We start from the raw sequence: 16876 nt of genomic DNA, 5'->3' as shown, positions 1-16876 counted from the left end.
TATGTCGTCTGCAGGATGTGGAGAGAAGGCGATTCTGTGAGTTCTGAGAGAACAGAGGGCTGATGCTGGAGCAAACAGGTCCTGCCTTCTGGGGAGACAGAACGGCTATGGGAAGGATTTGAGGGGGGGGGTGCTGAAGCTTCTGCTGACAAGTCTTGCCTTTCAGCAACTGAAGCTTCGAGAAGCAATCATGCTCTTGGGCTGAGGGAATGCTGGGCCCACGCATTGGCTTTCATCCTCGAGCGTTCCTTACAGGATCATCTTCCGCGGGGGTTGACATGTTCGGATTAGAGGAAAAAGGACACCAAGGATGGCAGACAGGACATGCCTCGGACCTCCTGTCCTACAAGGGTGTCAACTCGGAATCCCAACTCAGCCCAACCCACGCGACCTCCTAAGAGACACCCATCATGAGGCGCTATCTCTAAGTCACATATCTGAGGGGTAAGTGTGTTACTTCTGACTGCTGACTTCAAAGTGCCTTCAACTATTGTCTCCTATAGAGCCCCAGCACATGATAAACACTCAAAATCTAGCTACTACTGTGTTACTGCTGGCATTCCTCCCCACTTAGACTGGGAGCTTGAGAGTGAAGACCTTGGTCATCTTTCTACTCTCAGATAATGAATGAATGAATCAGTGACTCCATCCGTCCATCTCTCAACAGTCTATCCCTTAGACTCCAGGGGAAAAATTGTCTGGAAGAGATTCTTGGAGGCCCTGATGGACCAAGGCGGATATACCCCTCCAAAGCACTCCCAAAATCAGGAGCCACTCCAAAATCCAGGATACCATGCAGCTGGCATGCAATTTCTGCTCTTGTCCATACACTGAATTCTGTAAATTTGACCTTGAGGAGATTTGTGTCTTCTTCATGAAGCTGCATTTTGGTCCAGCTGTCACCTGGTGGTGGTAAATGACCAAAGCTCCCAGGCTCAAATCAGGGCATTAAGAAATGAGAACTGAGAAGCACTTATTTTCCAGACCTCATCGATTTACTGAACAGGAACATAATCTTGTCCCAACAGTTAAATTTCAGTATGAAATAGTATACCCCCTTATAGAACAAAGGAAGAAACCCATCTTGGTAAAATCTGGAACCTCTTAACTAATGTTAATAGAATTTTTTCTTAGTTTTGTCTCAAAAAGCATGTTTCTTTGTAACTCAACTGAATATATGCATTGCAGCCTAATGATGCTAGATCTCTTAAGACTACAGCCCATTTGATATTCACAGTGGTGGTAGGGGGCGGAGGGGTACCTCTAGTTAATGGCTTTTCTTCACACTGGCCACTGTGGAGTCAGCTCCCTGGCTGATCTGAGCTAAGCAATCCCTCTGAGGCTATGGCCACACAACAGAAACACCTAGAGGGAGCTTTTACAAAATACTGACTTCTAGGCTTACCCCCATAGATGCTGATTATATCACTCTCTTTCTTAAAAACTCTTCCAAACTTCTAACATTTGAACTCCCTAGCATGGACGTGAGGCCCTCCCATGGTCCCGCTATCTCCCCCCTGTCATTTCAGGCCTGTCCTGTCCCCAATGAACCCTACACTTAAGCCAGTCCATTCTCTCAGCACTCCACATACATGCAGTGGTCCTGCCTCTGGGCCTTTGCACAGGCTGCTGCTTCTACCACGCATAACTTCCCACCTCCCACCCACCTCTCTACCAGGAAATCTGCCGTCACAACATACTCACAAGTCTCCCTCTTCTGTTCTACCTCAGTCTTTTGAACAAACCCCCATTAGGGCCCCTGACTGCTGCTACAATCCTTTGTTGACATCTTTCTCTTGCACTGGACAGCACACCCACAGGAGACACGTTACTGTATCAAAGATCTTATACAAAAGAACTGTTCTCTTAGAAGATGTAATTGCCCTGTCAATCCACACATTTTTATGACTTGTTTTCGGGAGGTGGGGATGCTATAGTGAAAGAACTCCTCCTGATTTCTTTCGGAAAAAACTCGGAACAAAATGAAACTGTACCAGATTTTAGGAAGGTCCTGTTATGCATTTGGAGCAACCCTAGAAGTTACAAGGCTTCTCAGCTTCCTGGAATTTGTTTCCATTAGTGACAGACATATAGGTCACAGGTCATTTCAGGTCAATGTCAGAAGAAGATACAGTTCTATGATTAGAATTATGTGAATAGTACCTGATTGTGTGAGACTTGCCAAACATAACTATCGAGGTTGGGGATATGAAGAGAAAGCAACAGATATAAGAAATGCAGCAGCAACTAAGTATTAAATGTTAGAAAACACTTAATGTGTTTTTTTAAAGAAACTGTGGTTTAGGGGGTGCCTGGGTGGCTCAGTTGGTTAAGCCTCTGCCTTCAGCTCAGGTCATGATCCCAAGGTCTTAGGATCAAGCCCCGCATCGGGCTCTCTGCTCAGCGGGGAGCCTGCTTTCCCATCTCTCTCTACCTGCCTCTCTGCCTACTTGAGATCTCTGTTAAATAAATAAATAAAATCTTAAAAAAAAATGTGATTTAGGGTGTCATGTGTTACCAGCTGCCTAGTAATAATATGCATGTCTCTGGAAAATGCCTTAAATAAAACCGTAAGCACACCGAAATGGAGCACGGAACTAGAAGTTATGTTAAAATGGACAATCACGTTGAATCGCATTAAAATCTGGCAAGGGCAAGGAAACTAGATTGTTTTCAGAGCAAATGAGGTCTATGATATAATTGCTTATTTTCTTGGGAATGTGTTTAATTTTGTTTTCATTCAAAGTTTAGGGATAACCAAGTAAGGCCCATAGGCACATATATTCAAAATCAGTGTGTGAGGGCTGTGTGTGTGTGCACGTGTGCGTGTACTGTGAAACTTGACCACACGTTAATAAAGCTCCCAACCTCCACCACCAACACCTCTGATTTGCTACTCTTTCCCACAGACCCTCACTTCAAAAGGCTTTCTGCTTTAAGTTGCATTTATGAAGAAATAATTCATTTTCCCACTGAAAACTGTATCAAAGATGGGTAACTGCCAGTTAAAACTTCTAATCAAACATAAGATAACCAGCATTATGAATTCTAGGTAAAAGTAGAGCAATAGGATACTTTATTATGAGTCCTCGTTGACTTCTCAGGGGAAATTATGCTGTTAGTGTATTTGAAAAGTTCGTAAGAAAAACAGTGTGAAGATTCCCCTTATTGTTTTCAAACCCCCTCCCCTCCCGAGGCCCAGTGAATCAGTGAAATGACCAGAGATGGCATGGAACAGGACTGCCAAGAACCTTCTAGAACTCACTCAGGCATGCAATCACCTTCTCCTTTTGTCTCCCCTTGTCCTGACAGGGCCTTGTTTGCCACCCACACTCTTGTTCCCCTCTGTGATCTAGAAAATAAAATTGTCCCCATTTCGGGGTGCCTGGGTGGCTCAGTGGGTTAAAGCCTCTGCCTTCAGCTCGGGTCATGATCCCAGGGTCCTGGGATCGAGCCCCGCGTCGGGCTCTCTGCTCAGCGGGGAGCCTGCTTCCTCCTCTCTCTCTGCCTGCCTCTCTGCCTGCTTGTGATCTCTGCCTGTCAAATAAATAAATAAAATCTTTAAAAAAAATTGTCCCCATTTCCCTTAAAATCAGCATCATGTTCAATCTTCACGTACCCTGCCACAAGAAATAAGAATAATGGATACGCCCCACTCTTCCTCTGAAAAGGCTTTCCGTGTTTGCAACAGCTACTCTTAATTCTATCTCCGAAGTCTTGTAACGCTGTAATTTCACAGTTATTGTACTTTTAAAGTGCATTCTCCTTGATAAAAACCACCGCAGTAAGAATTTTCAAAATAATAAAGTTACCCTCTTTTCCTAAAAAATAATAAAACACAAGGAAATATGACAAGATCAGAATCTGCCCTGCACTAATGCAACATAAAAGAACAGTTTAAAAAGGACAAGGAAAATGGTACATTATCTCATTCCGGGGGAGTGAAGGGAATGAATTAAGGCCACAACAAAACGAAACTGAAAAATTGCTAAATGAAGCTCTGAGTGGGGAAAATGAAAAATCAATGACGGAACGGAGGGAAAAAGGTACATTTTTCATCTTCATGATGCTTGATTGGGTTTGTAGAAATTCATTTCCAATTAATGTGTCTTGTGGCATTCAGCCAGGCTAGCTATGATCAGGGCACATATTTTAATCAATTTTTTTCTATTAAGTTTGAAGTAATATATAATAATAGAATGATACCATTCAAAAGGATCAGTTGAAACTGGCTTCTGAGGTAAAATAATCTAATTTGGTTTGATTTCTATCTTATATTAAAGATAACCCAGCTTCTCTTTGAGGAGAGGAGTAGCACCCTGCTTCTCCCCGGTGCCTAAACATGACGGGGCTGTATAAACATCAGGGAAGAATGGATACACTGGCTTTCCGATCTGACGGGGAATAATGCACCACTGGGGAGGGAGATGGAGGGGTGTCCTGGGGACCAGGACTGTTGCTCGGTTTGCTGGTTATTCTCAGAAACAACCCTAGTCGGTGCGGTCATCCCCACAGAGGAGGAAACTGATCTTGCTAGAGTTTCATCACCCATCCTTCCCTCAGCAATCCCCTAGGATCACCTCGGCATCAGGCTCAGTGTTAGGCATGGGGCACACAGCAGTCAGACAGGAAGATCTGATCTCCACCTTCATGGACCACACATCCCACAAAGGAAGGCAGGCAGTAGGCAGAGAAACACCCAAGAAAGTGTAATAAAGGGAGAGGCACAGAGAAGTATCATATCCCTGAGGCAAGATGCACCTGCCGACTGACTGCCGGTGGAGTGAGGGCAGGGGTCAGACTTGGGGGCTGAAGAGGGTGACCGGCTCATCCCAGCTTTCCCAGTGCTGCCCAGGCTTTAGCACTGGGATCTCATGTGCCGGGAGCTTTCTCACTTGCAGGCAAACCGGGACAACTGGTCACCCGAGAGCTGGATGCCAGCAGGTCTGAGATCTCTCTGAGGTCAAGGCCCAGGCTCTTTCTCTCACCACACTGACGTTCAAAGGTTTGCTGTCACCTTCCCCATGGTGGTGACCTATCACTACCACACTGCGGGGAATCAGGCCAGGCTGGGGAGAGCTGGCTGGGATCGTCCTTTACAAAGTGTCTGCTACAGCCCTAAGTCTTGAGGATGTTCTTTTTCCCTCTGACTTGGATAAAAGACTCTGCATTGAACAGGAATGTCCAGGGAGAGAATGGTTTCAGACGAACCTACGGTGAGGCATGTGGCAGCCCCAGCTCCGCAGGTGGGACAGAGCTGGTGCCTCAGCAATGGTGGTTTTTACAATGTCCCTAAGTTCAAGTGTCCAGGAGTGTGGCCCTTCACCCGCACCAGCCAGGCCAGGCTTCTCCCGGGAGCCTCCTAGCTGCCCTTCCAGCTTCTCTCCTGAGTCGCCGGCTCCCTCCTGCCAGAGACGTCATTCTGGGGTCACTTCTGACCAGGCAAAGGGCCCCACTGAGGAATGTGGAACAGGCTAACACCAGACATTTTCTCAGCTTGGTGCTGAGCAGGTGCGAACCCATGACTGGTCTCCACCTCAATTCCAGCCTCTCCATTATCCCTGCCCATGACCATCTAGTCAAACTAGACTGATAGCTCCTTGCACTCCCCCTCTACTTTCTGGTCTCCATGTTTTTGTTTTTTGTTGTTTTGTTGTTGTTATTCTATATTTTGTCTGACATGTGCTTTTCCACCCATTTAGTCCCTGCCTAGAAAAATCCAATCCATCCTGTAAGACGTGGTCAGTTCTCATTCCCTCCCCAAGGTCTCTGCCCCCACACCAGCGCCAAGCCCCTCGCCTACGTTACATCAGTCAATCCTTACATACAACAGCCTCTGAAGCAGGCAAGATTACGATCGTCCTCATTTGGTTGATAAGGAAACTGAATGTTGAAAATAACTGACTTGCTCAAGACAGAAAGCCTAGGGAAGAGAGGAGCATGATGCAAAACCAGATTCAGTTTTCTCAAAGCCTGTGAACTTAATCACTCCTGTCTCCCGCTTCCCTGTCCCCAGCAAGCAGCTCAAACCCCTGCTTAATACTCGTCATAGTTTACCTCGAGTTCTAGCAAGTTTTAGTATCAACCAGAAAGTCCTTTGAGGGCAAGAACTTGATGTCTATTTTTGCATTTTGTTCATAGAAGATGTTTCTGAAATGAGTTTTGATGGACCCATCAGGGCAGGAGAACAGGAGTATTGAAAGACAGTCAAGGGGAACAACTCCATCTTGATAAAGGGGCTGTGAAAAACTCAATGGGGCAAGGAAGGAATATTGGCTAAATGCTATTAGACAAACAAGCTTTCCATGAGCAGAAAAAAAGCAAAACAAAACCAAATACCAAACCCCCCAAAAACAAACAAAAATAACACACGCACAAAAAGAAAAATGCAAACTTGTTTACAGTATATACAGAGAAATAAATTCCACATGGATTATTCTTTATTTGTTCATCAAACATTCATTGAACACCTACTATACACCAGTGACTGTTCCAGATGTTAGGAGTCTAGCCAAGAGCAAAACAGAGAAAAGCCACTGCCCTTGTGGAGCTTACATTCTAGTGGGGGCAAGCAGACAACAAACAAGTAAGCGAAACAGAGAAATGCAGTATATCTATTCTAGGATGTAAGTGTATGGAGGAAAAGAGTAAGAGAAGATAAAGGCTATGAGTGTGGTAGGGGTTGTAACTAAACCATAAAGACGAAAAACAAAACTCTAAAATGATCACAAAGATATCCTGATGGCACAGATGAATGGATAAAGAAGATGTGATCTATACACACACACACACACACACACACACATACAAACAATAGACTATTATGCAGCCATCAAAAGAAATGAAAACTTGCCATTTGTGACGACATGGATAGAACTACAGAGCATTATGCTAAGTGAAATAGCTCAATCAGAAAAGGACAATTATCATATGATCTCCCTGATACAAGGAAGCTGACACGCAACATGGGAGGTTTGGGGGGTAGTGAAGGAAAAAATGAAACAAAATGGGATTGGGAGAAAGACAAACCATAAGAGACTCAATCTCACAAAACAAACTGAGGGTTGCCGGAGGAGGGAGGGCAGGGAGAGGGTGGTGGGGTTATGGACACTGGGGAGGGTATGTGCTATGGTGAGTGCTGTGAAGTGTGTAAACCTGGCAATTCACAGACCTGTACCCCTGGGGTTTATAATACATTATATGTTAATTAAAAATGTATATATATGTATATATACATGATGATGTATATATACATTATATATATACTATATATACATAGATAGATAGATGGCAAACAAACAAGACCCAAGACACAGCACCAAAGCATTAGCCAGTTTATGTAAAATGTGTGCCTTACACAAGATACCATAAACAAAGAAACACATTAGCTGGGCGAAGAAACACTGTGACAAATGATCAGTATTGCAGTATGCAGAGTCCCGACAATTCAGCAGCAGAAGTGATCACCATATGGGAAAGTGCACAAGAGATAGAAACAGCCAGCTCATGAAAGGGGAGGAAGACTGAATGGTCAACACACTGATGAAAGGATGCTCGGAGGCACCCGGAGCCATGAGCAGTAATCCGGCTGGAGCAAATTATAATCAAAACAAAGAGGTACTATTTCACAGCCAGCTAAAATTATGGTCCAACAGCGCCAAGAGGTGGTGAGGATGTGGGGAAATCCACACTCCCGGTGGGTGGAAGTGGGCGCCCCCTCCGGAGACCAACTGGGCAGTATCTAATGAAGGGGAAACTGTGCTGACCCAAGGCCCAAGCAGGTCCTCCTCCAGCCACGTTCCCCAACAACAGAAGCAAGGAGACTGCTTGGCATTGTTTGTAAAAGAACAAAAATCTGGAAACAAGTCAAACATCTGTCAATAGGACACATAACGTTACATTAATTCAATGAAATATTAGAGATCCATTAAAATAAATAGTGTAGCTCCATAGGCAACACCACCAAAAACAAAAACAAAACTGGGGAAAAGAGTAAGTTGAATACTATATACAATAAAATCTACTTACTTGGAGATTATAAACAAAGATGGACATACATTTTTAAACACATACATGAGGCTAAACACTGAGAATAGGTACATACGTATGCTGTAAAAACACCAAAACGTGGCCTAGATGGAGACCAAATGGCTTTTGAAGAGGGAGGGAGTGGGGAAGAAGGGAAAAGACCAGAGGAATAAAAAGAACCTCCTTCTACTTTTTTATTTTACTTGGAAAAAATCTGAAATATGCCAAGATGTTAACATTTTGGCACTTCTAGAGGAGGGTACCTGTGTCTTTTTTTTTTTACTACTCTCTATCATTTTTCATATTGCAATTTTTTTTTTTCAAATTAAAAAAATACACAAAAATGAGAAGCAAAGAGGGAACACTGCCTTTGGAGCCAAAGATCTTATTGTGGCCCCAACACCATCATCATTTGCTGAGAGACTGCCAGCTACTTATTATTCAAGAGTCTAAGTTTCAGTTTTCTGTGCCCCCCCACCCCCCACCCCAAAAAACTATGCTATTCATATGCCCCATACGAGGATGAATGTGGGAATGTTAGGTCTAGACACATGGCCAAGAGGCATGAGAAACTTTCAGTAGCTAATAGTGACTTGAACATGAGTGCAACCTCACAAACTCTACGGGTAGAACATAGGCACCCAGGTCTCCAAGAAATATTTCACAGCCAATCGCAAACAAACTCAACAAAGAGAAGGTGAAGTCAGTGACAATTACAAAGAAAAGACTTCGTCCCTTAAAAGGATGGTTTATATCCTGAATATATTAATCAGCAGGTGTCATAAAAGAAACCTGCAATATTTCCATAACAGATAGGGAAAGAAAAGCTTCACACACACGGCGAGTTTTCTGATACCTTCTTAAAACATCACATTTTAGATAAGGTGTCTAAGATTTTAAAATAAAGAAGTGACTAATATGTCAAATATGAACATTTTAAACTGTCATGTTTTTATTTACTCTAAGTAAATTCTGCTTCAAACATCTGAGTAACTCCTCCTTTGGGCGGAGATGTGAGGAGCCAAGGGACAAAACTGTAGCCTTAAGAATCCCAGGCTTCCTTTGCCATCCACTGCCTACTTGCTATCATGGGGCAGAAGCACCTGAATGAGAGACCAAAGATAAATACTGACAGAAACCATTTTACCTGCCCACTCTGCCACGGGAAGTGGGGGCGGGGACCCATCCAGTGCCTAAGTAACATCCTGTCCCCTAATGAAGCCACTCCCTCAGCCTAGGCTGCCAGCTCATCAGGGTAACCCACGCATTACCACCACCACAGCTGCCGCTGCTACCTCTACCAGTCTTTAGTAACACTGTAAAGTTTTCATGACTGACCAGGCCCTGTGGCTTGCCTCAAGAAGATCTCTATAAAAATGAAGCAGGCATGGAGCATATTTCGCTTCAATATATTTCGACCAAATACATTTCTCTTTCCTTCAGACAGACCTCTCCTTTCCACAAAGTTAGCTGAACAGTCTATATGGGCAGAACGCCCATGGAGATACAAAGCAAACCAAACCCGGCCTCAACAAAGAGAATGCTACATTGACTAGCGCTTTGGATCTCCATTCCAAGAGGACACCTGAGGGCCACTTCCCACATGCAAATATAACCAAACCCCACGGACACTTGGCCGCTTCCGTGTTACGTGGGGGTGATCTGGTGGGGAACACTTCCTTCCCGGAGCACTTGAGTTCTTCAAGCCTGCGTCCCCTCCTTAGCAGGTGTCCTCAGCAGCTTTCCAGAAGGGAGGCTTCCTTTTCCAAGATCTTAGCACCAGCCTCCACCTGGCAGTTCCTGAATTATTTTTTAGTATTATTTTTCACAGCAGCTCTTTGTTTGAGATCTAGGAACCCAAGCTTCTAAAAATATCCCTTGAGTTCTCAGGAGTCTGCAGCGTGAGGTTGGACAAGTGGCAGTGAGGGTGTGTGGTATTTTCACAAATGAAAGCCCTACGTGGTCAAAGTTTCCTTTCCACAGCATGTCCTTCCGTTTCGTTCATCGGCTTCTCACAGAGAGACATGCCACCTCTTCCCAGCAGAGGACAAGTGTTCTTCTAATCTCGAACAGTAAAAGGAATTGCGTCCAACCCAGGCTACCATTTTATCATCTTCCAAAGAACCGGAGACTAAATCTGGAGAAGAGCTCGTGTGACATGATCTGGAAACAGGGGAATTGAGTGGATTAGGGTTGTGGGCTCAGTGCTCTGGCTCCGTTCCCCTACCCCCCATTGGTTACACTATCAGGGATGCTCTGAATCACCTAAACACAGGGAACTGGGCAGAAATGTCCTTTTGTGCGGTACATTTCAGCACAATACACAGTAGTTTTAAAACGACCTAAGAACTAACAAACGGGTGCTCTGTTCAAAATGGAATATTCTTGGAATGGAGAAAATGTAAAAAAGGTTTTAGTTGTATTGTGTGTAAATACTCCACTCAAGAGACTGGCAGCTGAGATGGAACAGAGCAAGGAGCATAGGAGAGAAGAGAGAAGGGGCCCTGGGTGGCTCAGTAGGTTAAGCCTCTGCCTTCAGCTCAGGTCATGATCCCAGGGCCCAGGGATCGAGCCCCACATCGGGCTCTCTGCTCAGTGGGGAGCCTGGCTCCCCACCACACACACTTTCTGCCTGTCTCTCTGCCTACTTGTAATCTCTGTAAAATAAATAAATAAAATCTTTAAAAAAAGAGAGTAGCATTACCAAAGATTCCATTTGGCTCCTAAGACTCCCAAAGCAGAGAAGGACAGCTGTGTGTGTGTCTGTCAAGAAAGCAACTCAGCTACTTTTGTTTTTAATTCCTTTAACTTGACACAGCAGGATCCCATCCACCCGTAATGATAATAGTAGCAGCTTGTGTTTATTGGGTACTTCCTATGCTCTGAGGAATATGCTGTAAGTATTTTATGTGCATCATCTCATTTAACTCTTGCCAAAAATATCCTCTTGGATGGATAGTGTTATTAGCCCCATCTTACAAACAAGAAAACCAACTTTATGAAGCTTCCCCAGCTAATCAACGCAGGTCTGATTCTCAAGTCCTTGCTCATGTCCGTCGTTTCTGCCGCCTCTCACTGTGTACCCTTCAAGGTCTCTAACTGCACTTCTCCTAGGTGTCTAATGCAGGGGGTGCCTGCAAATTCAGGGTCGAGGGGGTAGGTTCTAGGAACTTAAAAAAGGAGTAGAGAAGACCTGCTTTGCTGACTGGCTCAAGAAGAGCCAGAAACCAGAAACCCAAACCACAACTCTCGGGAAAGTTACTCCTCATCTGTTCTCTCCAATCTGGGCTGTTTCTCCCCCAAAACTGCTGCATTATGTAAATGGCTCTCAAAACAAACAAACCAACCAAAAACAAAACAAAACAAAAAGCAAAAAAAAAAACCCAAAAGGATGAAAATTAAATACATTCAAGTTCATTTCCTAGGAATTGCCAAACTGTTCTGCTTCATTTTGCACCTGAGAAGCAGCTATCAATTCAACAAGGTCCTGTGTTCTCTTTCTACAGAGGTACGGTGGGGGGTGCCTGGGTGGCTCAGTCGGTTAAGCCTGTGCCTTCAGCTTAGGTCATGATCTCAGGGTCCTGGGATCGAAACCCACATCAGGCTCCTTGCTGAGCAGGGAGCCTGCTTCTCCCCTGCCTGTCATTCCCCCTGCTTGTGCTTGCCCTTTCCCTCTCTCTCTTAAATAAATAAGTAAATAGGTACAGTGGGCCCAAGTGAGCGCCCTCCTCCCACTGCGATCTGCCAGGCCTGGTATGTTTCTGTCTTGTGGATAGACAGAAGGAATTTAAACCATGGCAAGATCTGACACCCATACCCATAAGCATGAGGGAAGGGGGTCCCTGAGAACCACTGCTGGTCTCTTTGTCAGTGGCAGGTTCTCAGCTTCCAAGGCCACTAGGCGGACTAGATTTTGTGCCCTTAAGTCTAGTTATTTCACAAGTGTGTGCCACCTACCACTTTGAGGACATCTCTCTAGATGCATCTGGGGAGCCTCTGGGAGGTTTTGTATCTGGATACCACCGTCCAATATGGCAGGAAGCATGGGCTGTGAAAGCACCCTCTCCCGATGGGGCTGGCAGCAAGTGCTAGATCCCCTGAGAAGACCACACAGTCACACACTGGGACCAGCTCTCTGCATCCCTGCTCATGGTCCTTGCTCAGTGGTCTCCCTGTTTCTCTTTCCTGGTGCCATAACCACTCCAGTCCCAGTTCACCGACAGCTTTCCAGCTCAGGGACAGCAGCTTGTGAGAGAGGTGGGCTGAACATATGAGCACATAGAGACCCCGCGTGAGGACCCAAGCCGCAGCTCTAGAGATTCCAAGCACTGCTTCTCCATCCTGGCTGCATACTGGAATCTTGTGCAGCTTAAAAAAACACACAAACAAAAAAACCCTAACCCCTGCCCTGCCCAGTGCCCTCCTCCCACTGAGATCTGCCAGGCCTGGTATGTTTCAGAGCTCCCCGAGTGAGTCGAACATGCAGCCTGGATGGAGAAGCACTAATAGGAAAATCCACTCCTTCCGCCTTTGCACTCATCAAACATCTAAATCACAGAGGGGGACAAGTGGAAATGGAAGGGCTTTCTGCAAAAGAAAAGTCTAAAGCCAGAACGGTTTCCTCTGCCACTGAAAGGACACCCAGCGAGAGACATGCCGCTGGAAGAACCTCTTTGCCCACGGAGACCGCAATGAGAAGCGAGAAGGAGGAGGTGGTCAACTGGAAGCATTCCTAACGCTGAAGAGGGAGGAGGTCAAGGAGCTCTCTATGAAATGACCGTGTAGTCAGCTGAATAATATCACTGCCTATTGGCAAAAATGTGAGATGTCCCCCCTTTTAGAGAGCAGATAGGAATTTGTTTTCTCCTCCAGGTAATTTTCTCCTTGGCAGGAAATCTGCTTTGTTTGGCAGGGGACTGCCTGGCCTGAGAGCAGGTGAAGAGGTGTGAATGACCTGCGGGGGTGGGGGTGGGGGCAGAGGGGGTGGAGGGGGCGGGGCGGGGAGGCAGGAATCTGGCATCAGGCTCCGCCCAGACTTTTGCTCCTCCCCATTTCTGGATTCCCTGTAAGGTAAGCTAAGAATGCAGCCTGACTCAAGACAAAGGACCGCCAATCCCAACCAGACTTTGCAACAGAAGAAGGAAGCCGATGCGCGAGGAGTCTGGAAGGCAGGTCCCATGAGATGGTAAGATCCAGAAGGGCAGGACCACACCTGTCCCGGGCACAGAGAAAGTGCTGGTGCTTATCTGGTGAATCCACAGACCAGTGCATTTCCCCACAGGTGCTATTTTCAGTCCCTCTATATTTTGTGGCAAGCCCTTAAAAGTATAAAAGGGGCATATATGGGCTCATTTTGTTGTTTTTTGTTTTGTTTTGGGGTTGTTTGTTCTTTTGGTTGTTGTTTTTGTTGTTGTTGTTGTCAGAGCCACAACCAGTTAGAAGAATTAGTGATGGGAGGGAGTTAACCAATCCCTGACATTCATCACAAAAGGAGATGTAATTTGCTAGAAAGATCTAGCCTGCGGTGGGTCTGGTCCCACACATCACATAAGACACTATGCTTCGGGGCACCTGGGTGGCTCAGTGGGTCAAAGCCTCTGCCTTTGGCTCAGGTCATGGTCCCAGGGTCCTGGGATCGAGCCCCGCATAGGGCTCTCTGCTCAGCAGGGAGCCTGCTTCCTCTTCTCTCTGCCTGCTTCTCTGCCTACTTATGATCTCTGTCTGTCAAATAAATAAATAAATAAAATCTTAAAAAAAAAAAAAAAGACACTATGCTTCAAACTCAACCTCATAAAAGGTATACCAACCCCTCACTGAGAAGGGCCCATCCTGCAATGACCCGCGGTTAGCCCATCCTGCACACTGAAAGTCAAGGCCTTATTGGGCCAATGACTGCAAAACGGAGGCCGGCTGGTTTTCATTCATTGTATTATTATTAAGAAACTATGTCCTACTAAAAGTGGAAGGAAATACAGGGGTTAACATTTAAGGATCCCAAGAACCTCAGTAACACCCTTTTTCAGTTTTGAACTGAAAAAAGCAGCCCATCATTTCAGTAAACAAAGTTTCTTCATAGATGTTATGGCGAAAATGATGCCAGCAGTGGGTGCAGACTGGATCCCCACCTTTGGGAGATGTGACACTCCATGCACGTGAGCTTTCAGACTTCTTGTGCGGGAAGCAAGACTGTCCCTAACATCTGCCACACAGAAAGTCTGCCTCTATTTCTAGATCAAGTTTGTCCCAATATCGGGATCATGGAAGGTCACAGATAAAAATGAAGTTCTCAAGTCAGACGTTTTCAATCTGCTAATTGTGCTGCTTATGCAAAGGAATGATAAGGCCAAGATCGCACAGCCCAGTAGACAGTAATGCAGACTTTCTATAAAGAGCTTCTAGCGCAGGTCCTAAGGAGTGTACGTGTGAGGGAGGACTACCTTCCCAGGGGAGCCGATATTAGAAATGTTTTCTTCATGTGAAATGAAAAGCTGAAATTTGCCTCTTTGCAAGTGCCACTCAGGGTTTGTGGCCTGGCCTTGCCTCGCAACGCTAAACAAGAAAGACAAGAAAGCAGAGACGCCTGGATGGCTCAGTCAGTTAAGTGGCTGCCTTTGGCTTGGGTCATGATCTCAGCATCCTGGGATCAAGTCCCACATCAGGCTGCTCACTTGGCAGGGTGCCTGCTTCTCCCTCTGCCTCTGCTAGTGCCCTCTCTCTCTTACAAATAAATAAATGAAATCTTAAAAAAAAAAATAATAATAAAATCTCTGGGGAGCCTGGGTGGCTCAGTGGGTTAAAGCTTCTGCCTTCGGCTCAGGTCATAATCCCAGGGTCCTGAGATCGATTCCCGCATTGGGCTCTCTGCTCAGCAGGAAGCCTGCTTCCTCCACTCTCTCTCTCTCTGCCTGCCTCTCTGCCTACTTGTGATCTCTGTCAAATAAATAAATAAATTCTTAAAAAAAAAAAAATGCATTCTGAGACGTGAACTCAGCTCTCACGCCTCTCCTTAGCCATCTCTTGGCCAAGTACTTCAGGGGCTCCCTAAATCACTAGAGCTCTCAACTCCTTTCCAACCTGACTCTGCTCTTCCAAATGTGTTTATTGGTCGATGCCCCTTTTCAATGTTTGCAACTTTAAAAAAAAAAAAAATCCTCGCACCATAGGCTGCAGCAAATGAAAGTGTAAACCATCCTTTTGTGGCATAAGTTAACATGGTATTCTGGGAAAACATCTTACTTTTTACTACTGTTTTAGGTAGTTGCTAAAACTTAGAATAGAAAGACGCTCTTTTCTTTCCGGTCCCCATGCACTGTGGAAACCCAGCTGGGAGTGGTGCTCAGTCTGATGACGGAGCCACCCTACCTTTCAGCCTGCGGTTTCATTCTGGTGACTGTGTCTTCCAGACCCCATTGGCCAGACTTAGAGAAGCTTGTTTGGGAGACAGTGCATCATAGGTAGAAAAGGCAGGCATGGACAGTGATCTTTATATGCTTCTCTATTTTCATATATCAATTTCCCTTGGCTCCCCTCAAATGGGTTTCTCTGTTTTATTCCAGAAATTAGAAACCAGAGACTCCTAAACCACTTGAAAGTGTCTTTGGAAGAAGGATCTCTGACTTAGGAACCAATCTTCAACCCCAACAGATAATAACCGAAACAGAAGCCAAGCGGTACGAGGCTCTATGATAAAATCTAAGAACAGGGCACACCACCTCGCTGTGGTGAGCTGGAAGAAATGCAGGTCTCCGTGTCGAAGGCACATGGGGAAACAGGGACAGCCTTGGCCAGAGTTCCTATGGGTGAGATTCAGAAGCCAAAAAGCTACAATCTGAGAGCCGTCACCGCCTGAGGTGCTAACGAAGCATGACCAAGCAAGGCTTTTCCTGGGCAAACACTCTCCTGATGTGTAGCTGGTGTTGCTAACTGGACAGGACCCACCAATCCCTGTGGTTCCCGCCAGGTGTGCAGTGGGAGTGCAGAGGGTCTCCTCGTTCTTCTGTTCTGCTCTCTGACACTCAGAGATGCGCCAGTGTAAGACTCACGGGAGTCAACACAGTATGACTGCATTTCTTATTTAGGCAACGGATTTCACCTAATGTGTATGTTTATCCGACAAGAAAATAACGTATCCCTCCCCAACCTCACAGTCCCCTGACCTTAACCTCGCTCCACTAATATCGCCAACATTTTAGAGATTAATAGGCATATTTTAATCCTCTCTTTGTCTGCTACGTGTGTAATTTATCAGCAGGCATGCTTTTAATTTCAATCATTCGTGAACAGGTAACTTTTCAGAGCAGTGCTTAATATAAGGAAAGTGGTTTTTTTTTTTCAGTTTTTCCACGGCCAACCAAACGTGTAATTAAATTAGAGCCCTCTCAATGCACGATAGAGAGTTAGACCTCTAGGGAATTTATAACGTTGTTAGGACTAACTGTTCCTTTTTTTCTATCCGATGTATTAATTGAGCAAGAAAGATACAAGAATATGTGACTCACTGTACTACAGCGTGGATTTCTCCTACTGAGCACCACGGGAAAGAGACGGATTACAGTAACACAAGTGAAAGAACTTTTTTCCCTCTGGCAGAAATATAAATGTTCAACTTACCTGTTTTTTTTTCCATTTAGAAAAACGGACACGTAAGCTACGTCCGGCACACAGTAAACATGTAACTTGGTCGGGTGTCCCACAGACAGACGGAGAGACGAAGGGTGGAGAAGAGAATGAGGGAAGAAGGGAGAGGAAGGAGGAGCCAGGGAGCAGGGGACAAGGAGACACCTGTCCGCTGCGGAAGGAAAGACACCTGTCCGCTGCGGAAGGAAAGACACCTGTCCGCTGCGGAAGG

The 16876-nt window shown here is 45.5% G+C and overlaps 1 protein-coding gene across 2 annotated transcripts in view; it reads right to left on the bottom strand.

Moving 5' to 3' along the window:
• Positions 1-16876, bottom strand: part of MYZAP (myocardial zonula adherens protein) — an 89799-nt gene that overhangs the window by 26620 nt on the left and 46303 nt on the right. The window lies entirely within an intron of this gene.

The sequence above is a fragment of the Mustela nigripes genome, chromosome 13 (assembly GCF_022355385.1).
Source record: "Mustela nigripes isolate SB6536 chromosome 13, MUSNIG.SB6536, whole genome shotgun sequence".
Classification (NCBI taxonomy): Eukaryota; Metazoa; Chordata; class Mammalia; order Carnivora; family Mustelidae; genus Mustela; species Mustela nigripes.
Note: the sequence above shows the minus strand (reverse complement) of the source record. Positions and strands in the feature narration are given on the sequence as shown.